Raw genomic sequence first — 13309 nt, 5'->3', positions numbered from 1 at the left:
TAAAGTGGCCTTAATTTGGTTTATCTTAAACTAAACAATGTCATTAATCCACTTTAAAAAATAATTTAAAACAACATTCCTGAATGTCCCCATATAGACAAGCCTTCAGATAACTTTCTTTTAAAAATCAAATAGAAGGACTACTGGCAAGCTAGCCAGAATTCCCAGGAACTGTAACTTCTAATCACCCTAAACCAGATCCTGCTATCTACAAACCCTGTTGAAGAAATAAGACTCAATCTCTCCCCAAGTTAAGGAAAGGGGGCATGACACTCCACTGCTTAGAAATGTTGCTGAGCCTTGATCCAAACAGACTTTCTCTTAGCAGATGATATTTAGTCAGAAATTAAATCCATTCCATGTCTCCTCCAAACCAGTGCTTCAAACCTTCATTTTTATCTCTCTAGCAAATCAAAGAACATTTGTTTTACAAGAGCTTAAACAATGAAATCTTATTTTTTTCCCCAGGAGGCAAATCTTATAGTATTTACTCAGTCAAAACTCCCATTCAAATCACTGAGTGTACTCTTAAGCTTTTGTCCCAAAATTAGTATTTATGTATTCTGTAGATAATTTGGGGTAGATAAGTTTTCTGCTTTTCTTTTACATGTTGAAAAACATAATTGGAACTGGTATCTTGATACTTTGATGATGGGTGCATTAGAAATGCCTGTGATGGATATTTAAGTTAGATAGAAAGGGGTCATCTTTGGAGGACTTCAGGAGAAATCATAGTGGGAGTTATGAAAATGTTCCTTACCTCAGATACACAGTACAAGTAAGTGAGTGACATGGGAAGCATCCCATGGTCACATAAAACTCTCTTTGGAGATGTATTTCTTACTACTGCACATTTTATTCCATAAGGTAAGATGTTACTCTGCCTCTGTAGATAGAGGGAACAGGCACTGCATGTATACTGCAGCCATGAGGGTACATTGAATGGCATGGAGAAAAATTCCTCTCCCTCTGGCCTCCATGGAATTCTCCAGCACATACCTCGGTTACTATGATTAATAGCACTGGGGACTTGAATCCTTTTATTTATCTATGCAACAAGTATGAAATAGGAAGGGGCAAGGCAAACTCCCCCACTAATGCGATTCAACTCTGTTCTTCAAGGTCTACTTCTAGTAGTAAAATGCAGTCATCTCCAAGCCTGTTTGACTCTCTGTGCCTGTGAACAAGGGTGACCGTTGTGTTGTAGACACTTGTCCCTAATCACTAGACCAAAATCATTCCACATTGTTTGCTACATGTTTTCTAAAGCCAACAAAGGGAAAGTTGTTTTAAAAATGCAAAGCATTCATGACTTTAAAAACTAACATGATGTGCATGGCTCTCAACTCACACATGTTAACTCTAATGCTGCCCATGTGCCCCCACACTGAAAGCTTTTACTGTCTTCTCTCCTCCTTGTGTGTCAGATTTAATAAAACACAGATAAAAACACTGAGCATTTTACTTGCTTTTACTTCAGCCTTCCACAACTTTGTGAATCTGTGGAAAGTGTCTCAAATATAATAAAAAGTAAACAAATGTGAGGAAAGGCCAGTCTAAAATGAAGTGATCTTTTGAGTTTAAGCTTCCACAAGTTATTCTCCCTTTCCCAAATTAATCTGACATGGATAATAAAATATTGAAGGCAAAATATGCCTTCCATTGCCTGCTGTCCTCAGCCAGACAGGCAGTTTTGCTGTGGACAACTGTCTCTTGAACTAATCCCTATGGAGACAGTCCTGAAGTCAATGAGAGTTTTATCTGCAAAGAGAGAGAGCAAAGTCCATAGTAATGCAGATTGATCAGACTTTTGGCAGAGTGAACTAGATGTGTCTCAAGGAAGACAAAAGTATAGTACACAAACAGCTGGACAACCCTTCCCAGCATACGCTAATCATATCTTTTCTTATACTTCTCCATGTCCCAATTTGGTCTGATTTCCTGGTCTAGATTATCCTTATTTCAGCTTTCTCCTATGGTTGTGGATAGTCTACCTGTAATGTATTCTGTACAGGCTGATCTGCTGCACCCATAACTATTATTTATTACTTGTTTATGATAACTCCATAATATGGTAGATGCTTTCCAGACATAAAGAAGAAAGTTCCTGATCCAAGGCACTCGCAACAAAGGGATTTTTATACAAATCAAGATTAACTATAGGCAGCATGACAGATTTTTAAGTGGGCTTTTAAAATGGAGAGACTAGGGGTCTTGCAGATGAGTTCAGGGAGGCTGTATGTTGGCCACGCAGAAGAAGGTGCATTATTTGTGAGGGTGACAATTGGGCAGAGAAAGGTGGGAATAGTGGCAGAGAGGATTACTATGGTATCCAAGCACCTGGGACCATATACACTATCTATATACAGTTTGTTATTTTGTTTACTTTTCATGTTTGACTGTTTTGAAATTTTTTAAAAAGAGAGAACTACACCTCTACCTGATATAACATGACCCGATATAACACGGGTTCGCATACAACACGGTAAAGCAGAGCTCCTGCGGATCAGTGAGTCAGCTCCCAGCCGGGGTGCTCTGCTTCCTGCTGCTGGTGAGTGCGGGGAGGTTGGGGAAAGGATGCCTCCCGTACTCGCCTGTGGCAGAGCGCCGTGGCTGGGAGCTGGTGGAGTGGAGCGGGCTGGGGCCGGGCTGTTCTGCTTCCGCTGCTGCCGGCAAGTGTGGGACCTTTCCCCAACCCCCCACCCCCTGTCCAGTGACATGGCTGGGGCCAGGGCAAGGAAAGCAGAGCAGGCTGGGGCTGCATCGCTCTGCTTCCCACCGCAGGTGAGTGCGAGGGGCATCCTTCCCCCAATCTCCCCGCACCCACTGGCAGCGGCAGAAGTGGAGTGCCATGGCTGGGAGCTGGTGGAGTGGAACTGGCTGGGGCCGGGCTGCTCCGCTTCCCGCCACTGCTGGTGAGTGCCTGTCAGGGGGCGGGGGGGTGGGGATAGGTGTTGGGGGAGTTAGGGGACAGAGAGCATGGGGGTTGGGTAGGGGGTGGGTCCTGGGGGTGATTAGGGATGGGGGTCTCTGGAGGGGGCGGTCAGGGGACAAGGAGCAGGGGGGGCAAAGCAAGTTCGATATAATGCGGTCATGATCTATAGCACGGTAAGATTTTTTTGGCTCCGGAGGACTGCGTTATATCAGGGTAGAGGTGTATATGTATAAAGAGAAACATAAATTCTATTAATCTCCCAGGAATAAACACTCTAAAAAGTGTTTTCCGGTAGCCTAATGACAAATTATTGTGGGATTCACTGATTATGTGCCACTGATTATGTGAATGAGAGTGGCAAAACCTGGTCAATGTTAAGGCCCATAGTGAACTTCAACACAATGGAAAAAGGAGGCAAATGCATAAGTGGTATCCCTCAAACTCTTACTCTCAGTGGCTTTGCCTGAACTTGCAAAATGACAAATGAATTGCTTTAGCTCATACAATTCAAACAATCATATTTCCTGGACTTTCTTATGACTGACAGTCAAGGGTCACACAGAACTACACAGGTCAGTACATTCACTTAGGCAGACCTTTATAGTTACAGCAGTGTGACTGGTGTCAGGGCACCGAGAGAAATTTTCGTCAGTCTTGAGAATAAATGGCAGAAAGAATATTGAAGGAAAGACAGCTAGGGATTTACTGGATGTCCTTGTCTATTGTCTTGCTGAACTAAAAACAGGAGAAAAGCAGAAATTGCAAAAATCTGTCTCCAAAGGAGGATGCCCTCAATTGAATTTCCTATTTCAAATTATACTAATAGGCATGAACTTTTAGGAGCTTCACAGACCATTGCAATTTTGCAGAACATACAAAACTCTTCTCAGAAATATGTATTATTAAGAATCTTTATTTTCTAATCACTGTGGCATATGGGGCACATTTTGCTTTAAATAAAAGAGAGATTCTCTATTATATTATGCCAAAGAACAAATGCTGTTGCAAAAGGTATCATTTGTTGTTTATTATTTGTGTTACATTAGTAGTGCTTGTCAGAAAATTTTCAGCAAACATTTCTCATCAAAATGTGTTTTGCTGAAGCTGAACTGTTTTGTGGAGATGTATTGATTTCAACAAAGTTTTCGATGGGAAATTTTCTGAGGTCCAAGGTAGCTGTTGAAGATATGGAAGGTACCTAGGGAAAGAGAGGCTTTTCAGATTTACATCTAAAAACATGGTGTGATAAGGCCAAATTCTCTTCAATCCATTGAAATTATTACCATGATTGAGGAGAGAATCTGACCCTGGTTTGTCCTAGGAGAACACTCAAGCCTTATGATTAGTTGCACTTATGTTATTGTACTCAGGCCACAATGTTTAGCAAAAATTTTAGTAACCTTAAATTCTACAATAATTTGAAGGAAAAACAAATAGAAAAAAAGGGGGAAGTGACAGTGGAATAAAAGAGGAGAGGTATAGGAGAAGGAACAAATTTCATTAATAGAAAACAAGAAGCATCCCTATAAACAATCAAATTGTTCTTCATTACTTTGTCATAATGATTACTCTCATATACTAAGCTGCTCCATTTAATAAGGTGATTCATTTTTTGTCAGTCTTGGTCTGATTTTGAATCTAAAGGAACTGAGCAGAAATAAACTCCCCTGCCCCAGTTACCACATTCAGTAGTATGCTTATTTATTTATTTTTCCCTCAGAACATTGTGACTAGAGCATATGATTTGTGGGGATTAAAGGCCTTTCTGGAATGCAGACAACAGTGAATGTGCAGTTAGGGTCAAATTATGCTGGACTTATGTGGATGTACAGGGGGAGGAGAGAAAATGGAAAGAGCCTCCTTACTTGCTCCTCTCAGACTTTAGACCCAATTTAGAACTGTGTGGTGGCTCTTCTGGTGACCACCTTAAGACTTTCCAGATTGCATTTATAGACTGGCCTTCTGTGATGGGATAGACTTCCCTTTAGGAGTAGTGGGGCCTGATGGTCAGCTCCCCTCGCCCCCCTTAAGAGTTTGAAAGGTCCGATTATTTATATAATTATATATACGCACACACACACACAAGGACCTGGGCTATGCTGGGGAAGAGGAAGTGGTCCCATGAGTAATACAGGTTGGTTCAGGAGAAAGTCCTGTTATTGTTTCTTTAAGGGCCCTGGGCTAGAAGCCTTGCAGAGAGTATAGGTCAAGGCTCCCCTCTTGCCTAACCAATTGGGGATGTGCCAAGAGAAGTGAACCAGCATAAGTACTGCCTCCTCCCACCTTGCAGTAGGGAGTAGATATTAGCAGGGAAAGGGTAGTTGAGCATGCTGATGCCTCATTAAGGAAAAGTGGCCAGTTAAGGAAGGAGCTGCAAAGGCCCTACAGTTGGCTAACCTTGCCCAGCTCCAGAGAAGACAGCTGAAGGCTCTTGCTTAAAGTGGACCGGATAATCTGACTAGCAAATCCCAGCTCCAGAGGGGAGAGTCCCTTGTTTAAGGAGAGGGATTAACTAATGGAGCCCAGCTCTGAAGAAGAGAGATGGGGACTGCTGTTTAAGGAAAACCTAAAAAGGAGTAACCCAGAGAATGAACTGGGATAGGGTTCCAGAGGCAGAGGAAAGAAGAGTCTCCTGAAGGAAAGAGCCAGAGATTGCTAGTTGGATTGAGCCTGAGATGATGAATGTTCCTGGGTGTATCTGAGTAAGCGCCTACCTACCCTTATTTATGTTAACAAATGTGACTGTTGGAAAGGGTCATGCCCTTTAGCAAAAAGGTCTGTCTGGACTGGTATATAACCTGGGTGAAGGAAAGTGAGACAGATTTTTGCCTGTGGTGTCGTGCCTGACTGAAGGGGGGCCTAAAATGGAGTGACCCCCATGCTGTCCCACCTTAATATTGATCACATTCCTGGGGGCTGAAAAAGGCTCATTTCATAGGGAAGGATCTGCATGGGCTGCTGTGGTTCAGTGAGGGAAGTTTTGTGTTCCGCTAATTTTATTTTTGGCTTTGCAATTTATGGCTGGGGTGCCTTGGGCATTGGATAATGCCCCCTGTTATTGCTGTATACAACCTAATTATCAAAATATTAGCATATGGTGTTTATTGTAGGTGTTTTAGCATAAAAGCATCAGAGATCTATTATGGCTTTTGGCCGCAACCCCGTGTCGGGAGTTGTATGGAATTGCACTGTTCTAGCAAGAGCAGTGGGAAGTGCTGTGCTTCAGGGAGGCACAGGCACTCCTGGAGTTCCCACACGTGCACCAAGTCCAGGTCTATAGCTATCAGCCATCTGGCTCTGCTGGCCAGTGCAGAACAAAGTAGGCAGGTAGCACAGAGAATGTGACCCTGGCTGACTTCTGTATGGGGATGGAAAGAAAAGCTCTTTGATTTTTCCTGATTGCTCCTTCAAACTGGCTACAACCTGGCCATCAATAAAGCCACTCAGAAAAGCAAATGTTTCTGGCCAGTACACCATTGATGAGTGTATGACAGCAATAATGTTTTCCTTGCCCAGAATTCTGTTCCTTCCTATAAAATTAAATGGGTTGTATTCTCACCTCATTTCAGTTTATCTTTAATAAGCAAGCAGCCCTCTACTGAAATGACAGGTATTGTCAAAAAAAACCCACCTTCCTTTTTAAGAAGTTCTGCAGGAATACAGCTGTGATTTTAATGTGTAAAGCTTTAAATAAAACAGGCTTCTCAGCCATCTATTAGCAACTCAGGAATGACTGTTGTGTAACCAAACCAGGCCTGTGCTCCAAAGCAGAAAATCCTACCAACTTGCCTCGGAAAGCACTGTTAACTTGGACAGTAGGCTGCTGTTCCCTGGGGACCACACCACCAAGAAGCAACATTACCAGAGTGATGCTATGTTGTAGCTTGCTACACTGTACTGAGGGTCCCAGGTATATTTTTGTTAGTAATTTGTGTTGGATTCATGTTGGAGATTGGTGGCTTCTCTTCATGTGCATGAAATTACAGCACAGAAAGTGGCAGTGTCCCATTGTGCAGGGTCCTAGAGACTGGGCTTCAGCTTGAGCCTGGAAGTCTACATAGTAATGAAACAGCCCCATGAGCCTGAATCAGCTACCACAGGCCAGTCACTGGTGTGTACTTGCTGTGTAGACATACCCTCAGTCTCTATATCTGTTCAGTCCATAGTCTCCCTTCTGAGAGTGCAACTGAAGTGAAGTGTGTTTTGCTGAAGTGTCACCTAGAATGGAAGGATCCAAAATTCCACTAGCAGTTCCTAGATGCACTCTGTCTCCTCTGTTGTTGTACATCACACAGCAATCATCCCCACTTGAATTATCAGTTGCAGCAGAATGCACATCCTTATCAGAGGAAAAGGGAGAGACTTCCTGGAATTGTTGTTTCTAACATCTCTACAATTCCAAAGCTCACCTAAAGGAGTGTCTATTAAAAACTAAAATGATTAGATAAAAGGGCAACTACTCTGACCTCTGCTACAGTGAGTACTGCTCTGTTTCCAATGACTATTACAGCTGCAGTGACAATTAACTTACAATTTTGTAAAGAATCGTAATAGAACTAGCTCAGCCAGGGAGAAGAATAACTTACCAGCTAAAGCTAATTATTTAATACACAGCCCCCAGAGACCATACTTAAGACTGTAACACCATTGTGGAAGGCACTGTACAAACTGATATGAAAAGATGGTACCTGTCGCAGATGATGATCCATTTATATGTATTTGCTCTGCAAAACAACTTTGATATAATTTCTTTGTAGTATTTCAGGTTTTTGTTGAAAAGATGATGGGGGAAAAAAAATCAGTGTTTTGTTGATGGAATGAAACCAAAGTTTGCATTTTGGCAGAAAAAAAGATTGTCAAATATTTTTAGTGGAAAATTTTCTAGCACCTCATATAGATGTAAAAAAATATCTTTGTCAGTGATATAATCTTGTTGCAAATTCATAACAGCGTCTGTGAGAGTCAGAGCATATACCCATTAGCTGTTGTCATGATCTGTTTTGTATTTGTGGCTCTTTCTGTTTGTCTGCACCTTTGATCACTCATTTATGACAAGTGTATAAGAAAAGTGCTGATGTTTCATACTGATATGCTTACAGGTAAGAACAGTTTAAGTAACTTTTAACCAACCAGCAAAGATGGAAATGCCAATGTAGTTGACTGTAGAGGCTTTACATGACCAAGGGTGAGGACCCAGAGGCCCTGCCACACCATCAAATTGGTGTTCCTAGGAGGCCTGACAAAGCCTGCCAATTGCTTGAAGTTTTGATGATTAATTCCCAGCCAGTGTTCAGAAGCAGCTTAGGAAGGAATGACCACTTGGGAGGTAAGGAAGTGTAGCTGAGGCTATTTAGGATCAACACCTCAAAAATGATAAGGGAGACAAGTGGGTTGTGTTGGGTTGAAACCAAGTTAGGAAGTATAATACAGCTTTAAGAGTTTCAAAGCTTGCTTGTAGGGAAAGGATGCAGCTGGGCACTTCTGGCTAAATTGAGATGTATTAATTCAGAATATGACTAGTAAAGATCTATCTGGAATGGGTGGCTCTGTTTCAGGGATGAAAGTAGAACTAGAGACTTACCAGTACAGGGCTGGGTTGGGGTTGGCTCTGGCCCCCAGAAGGGGCAGGGATGGGGGTCAGAGCCAGCCCCGGCCCACCCTGTACCAGTAAGTGCCCTCCCCCGCTGGGTTGGCAGCTGGGGGCTCCAGCAGCATTTTAAAGGGCCTTGGGCTTGGCCACCGCTATGGCCCTGGGCCCTTTAAACTGCTGCAGAGCCCCCAGCTGCCGTTGCTACCCCAGGACTCCAGGGGCTATTTAAAGGGCCCAGGACTCCCCTGCTTCTACTGCCCCGGCCCTTTAATTAGTCCCCGGAGCCCTGGGGTAGCAGCAGCAGGGCTCTGGCGGCTATTTAAAGGACCCAGGACAGTAGAGGCAGCGGGAGCCCCGGCCCTTTAAATAACCCCCAGAGCCCCACTGCTACTCCAGGGCTTCGGCAGCAGGGCTCTGGCAGCAATTTAAAGGGTCTGGGGCTCCAGCTGCTGCTGGGAACCAAGGGCCCTTTAAATTGCTGCCTGGGGAAGCCGGGTCGCCCTGGTACGGCACACGGGCTTACTTTCACCTCTGCTGTCTTCACCCAAAGCTCTGATTTGAATTTCCCTCTCTCGTTGTTCTGCTCTTGGGCCTGAGGCAGCATACTGGCAATATAGACTTCATAACATACGGAAGTCAAGCCTCTTCATAATTTTCTTACCCTGCAGCCAGAAAAAGTACTGAGACTTCCTCCAGTGTAATTTTTCTAAATGGAAAACTGAACAAAAGACTATTGATTGATTAAAAATAGATCTGGAAATGTATCCTTAATCAGAATTGGCTGTATAAATGCCTCACAGAAAAACTTGGAGAAGGGAAAAGATGCATGTAGAATCTATAACTAGTTTTGGTTTATCCAGTGTGACACCTGTGCTGAAACATGGAGCCTGATTATTCCATCAAAGTCAGCAGTTTATTCGTGCATGGCGGAGTTTTCACCTGTCTATAGCGTTTTCACCATGGCTGCTGCAGAGACGACTTTGTGGGAGGGGGGGAGTGAGGATATACATTTATAAAGGCAGTATGGCTGAGGAATAGGGACCAGATTTTGAAAGATATGTAGGTTGCTAATTTCCATTTGAAATCAAACAATGCCCATGACTTGACAGATGGATGAGTAGAAAGGGTGGATCCACACACTAACCCCTGTCCCCACACACACAAACTCCTAGAAGAGAGTTAGTATAGACAGCAGTACAACTTGAGGAGTGGGTGCGGAGTCTTATGTGTGAAGGTCCATTGTCTCTTGGGTCTACTACGAGGGTAGCTGTGGGGTAAGAAGTCAGAACCAGTGTTTGATGTGGGGGTGGTCAAACCTCCCCCCCCATGGAATAATCTAGAAGATTGATGTATGGGTGTTTTTCCTTGTCCAAGAAAGGGGGTCTAGGAGATATGCCCATGGAATGAGTGACTAACCACAGCATCATGAAGGAGGGCTACTTACCCTGAGGATCCTGGAGAATCTGTAGACAACCCCCAAACACAAGCTCCCCAATACCGCTTTCTGCATGACCATAGAATTACTGCCACAAAGTTTGATCCAAAGTAGCATACAGTGGTGCAGTGCAAAGTAACTGAGAATTTGTGAGGTGACCTGCATTACTTGCTGAAAGTTATAGGTTTTTTTTTTTAAATCAACCATCTACTGCTCTTCAACAATGTCCATAAATACCTTCAAAAGTAAGTTGCATGCTACTGTGCTGGAAGTATAGATTAGATTAAATATAGGTATTGATTTCTACAGTTTTTTTTTCTTTGAGGCAGTATTTACAGATAGTCAGGGACTTATGTATTCACAATTGAGTTGTTTACTCATTCAGGATTTGCAGCAATTGTTGGGGAAAAAATCAAGATAGTCTTATTTATTAATTAGTGAAACCTTTATCCGGGAAATGTTAAGACCTTGTAATGAAACTCAAACAGGTTCTTAGTTTAATCACTTGGGGATCTGTATGCATGGCACTGCATTTTCACATACTGTATTTATTCAGCTGTCTTTTAAATTTATTTTGCTATGGCCTCTGAGCAAGTCAAGAAGGAATGATACATAGACAAAGACTTTATATAACAAAAAGATGATCTGAGACACCATCTCACTCCTGGCCATAGGAACAGATTTACCCATCAGTCTACATGAGTAGATTTTTAAAGATGAGCTGGGGTATGGATTATACACTTCTGTAGATTGAGGGAAACAAATTGCACAAGTCAACACACAGTGAATGCATTGCTTACACAGGGTGCAGGAAAGCTAAAGATGCTTCCATTGGCAGAGCACTGTGATAAAGTTGCCAGATTGAACTACTTGAATCTTAACATCAGTGATGCAGGTACTATTTAGAACACCTGATGTGAGACATGTTCATACCCATCTCTCTCTTTTCCTGTGCTGGAAAACAATTGGTCAGTTACTCATGGATGCTGAAACTGCTACCACTTTTATTGTCTTACATCACAGGTGAAAAGAAGTTTTTAAGAGGCACAATTCACATGAATTCAATGAAATCAGTATAACACATTAACTTCAGTGAAATCAGGAACTGACCCATTAGTAAGAGCAGAATGATTTGGATCATCCTGTAAAAGATGAGGAAAGAGGTCAAAGGCTTTACCCTATAGCCACTCAATCTTTTGGGGGCAGATAGGGCGCCTAAAACTTGTACAAAAGGTGCACAGTTCCTGCATGGTACAAACCCCATGTTAACAGGGCTCCCAGCACAGTGACTCACCCTGGGATAGAAGGTGGAAATGGTGAAAGAGAATACCCGCTCCTCCCAACTGCACAAATCTTCAACTTCTCTTTCAAGGAACAGAGGCATGAGGGACATGGCAGTAACTCCAAACTCTCCAGCTGGAGTAACAGATCTGCTTCCACTCAGCAACTTCTCTCTCCTAACTTCCCTGGTGTTTTCCACTACCCAGTTTGAATGGTGAAGGCATGTTTTAGGCTTTGATATCTCAGTTATGGGAATGATGTTGCAAAATGTACTGTAGTATTACTGAGTGACAGCAGATGTTGGTATTAGAAATAGTCTTGCATAATCTTTTTAACTGAGAGAACAGGCAGGCAGATTTTGGGCATAGGCTGTGGTGTTAGTTGTGGTGCAGTTCACCTGAAAGCTATGCTTCTGACCAATAAAGTTGATTCCTTGGCTGAATGACACTGCCTGGAATCATTCTTGGGTTCACAGTTGCTTTGTAGAGGGCACTTGAGCAAAATAAAATTGCATAATCCAACAGTATTACACAGAAGTTCACTAAACTCTTCCAGTTGGTCTTTTGTACTAGAGTGTTGAAACAAGATGAAATTTACTTTAAAAAAAGTACTAGTAGATGCATATGCTTGAATCAATATTGCATAAAAAGGATACAGAAATATAGAAAGAATGGAATTTACCTTGCATTGGTCACAATGAAGATGACTGTTCAAGGAAAAAATTGGATGGAACAAAACTCATGGATACCTGATGCTGAGGCAAAGGAATTATCCATATACTACCACTTCTTTAAAATATGACTCTAGGAAATTTCTGCCGAAATCAATGTTTGAGTGGAATTCTTCCACATCCAATGTCAGCAACAATTTTCTATACAAGTAAATTTTTCCACAGTGTAATCAGTTGTGCCCCAGAGTCCCTTTACTGCCAACTGGCAGAGGGCACAGGGAATGAATTGGGTTTTTACAGGGATCCTTGGGTCAGATATATGCACAGTATTTCACCTTAATTTATTAGCCTTGTTATAGTTGGTATGGCAACACCCATTTTTTCATGTTCTCTGTGTGAGATGTATATAATCTCACACACAATCTTCCTACTGTATTTTCCACTGTATGCATCTGATGAAGTGGGTTTTAGCCCATGAAAGCTTATGCCCAAATAAATTTGTTAGTCTCTAAGGTGTCACAAGTACTCCTCGTTCTTTTTACTGATATAGACTAACACGGCTACCACTCTGAAAAAGATCTATACAGAGAGCCAGTAAACCACTGGTTATAGTCATAATTGCAAAGTGTGTGTACAGATAATATTTAAGGAGTTGCATCTATATTGAAAATTATGTTCTTGGAGTAAAGGCAGGTCACTGGGAGGTGACATACCTCCTGCCTGAAAGGAACATATTCAAGGTAACAGACCCTGTCTGGGCATTTCTGCATCATGTTTTGTATACTTCATGATGTATATCTACTTACATACTGAGCCACAGGAAAAAGAAGAGACTTCAAGGTCTCCAAGAGGAAATCTCCAGGAATAAACAAATAGCCAAGGATGTCGTCTTTATAAATGTGTGAGATGGGGTGCACTCACCTCTTGTGAGCACCCTCCTGTGAGTTGGATGCAAACCTGCACTCTCTGCTTGTGGAGCCCCCTAGTGGCTGTTGCCCATGTCAGGCAGGTCTTCAGTAGCTCAGCCCTCCGATTAAGCCCCACATAGTCTAAATGTAGGAAGGAACTCCTTCCGAAATAACATAGTCCAACAAATGGGTGGCAGTCTCCAGAGTCTTCAGCCCCATGTCTGGGCCTGTTTAAACTCTAGTGCCTTTCTTGGGCTCCAAAACAAAATTCCCTCCTTCTCAGGGCTTTGGCCACTTCAACAGTGGCTGGTGGGGGGACCCAGGCCTGCTCACTACTGAGTCCAAACCCAGGAACTGTACAAGTAGCAGCCACATGCTGCTTTCTTCTGTAGTTGCTACTGCTGCATCTCCTGGGCTGTTTCCCATCTGTCCCACCATCTTCTTGGGTTCTCTGTCTGATCCCTGTTTAAGCAGGGTCTCGCCCAGGCCT

General features: G+C 42.8%; 1 long non-coding RNA gene across 2 annotated transcripts in view; it reads left to right on the top strand.

The window, feature by feature from the left end:
* The first annotated feature begins 5417 nt into the window (after positions 1–5417).
* LOC123375475 overlaps positions 5418–13309 on the top strand; it is a 338256-nt gene continuing 330364 nt past the window's right edge. For both annotated transcript variants that reach the window (XR_006581470.1, XR_006581469.1), the window contains exon 1: positions 5418–5637. This is a non-coding gene — a long non-coding RNA (uncharacterized LOC123375475). The remainder of the gene's footprint in view (positions 5638–13309) is intronic.

Source organism: Mauremys mutica, chromosome 8 (assembly GCF_020497125.1).
Source record: "Mauremys mutica isolate MM-2020 ecotype Southern chromosome 8, ASM2049712v1, whole genome shotgun sequence".
In the NCBI taxonomy this organism is placed as follows: Eukaryota; Metazoa; Chordata; order Testudines; family Geoemydidae; genus Mauremys; species Mauremys mutica.
The sequence above is the reverse complement of the archived record's forward strand: the minus strand, read 5'-3'. Positions and strand labels throughout refer to the sequence as shown.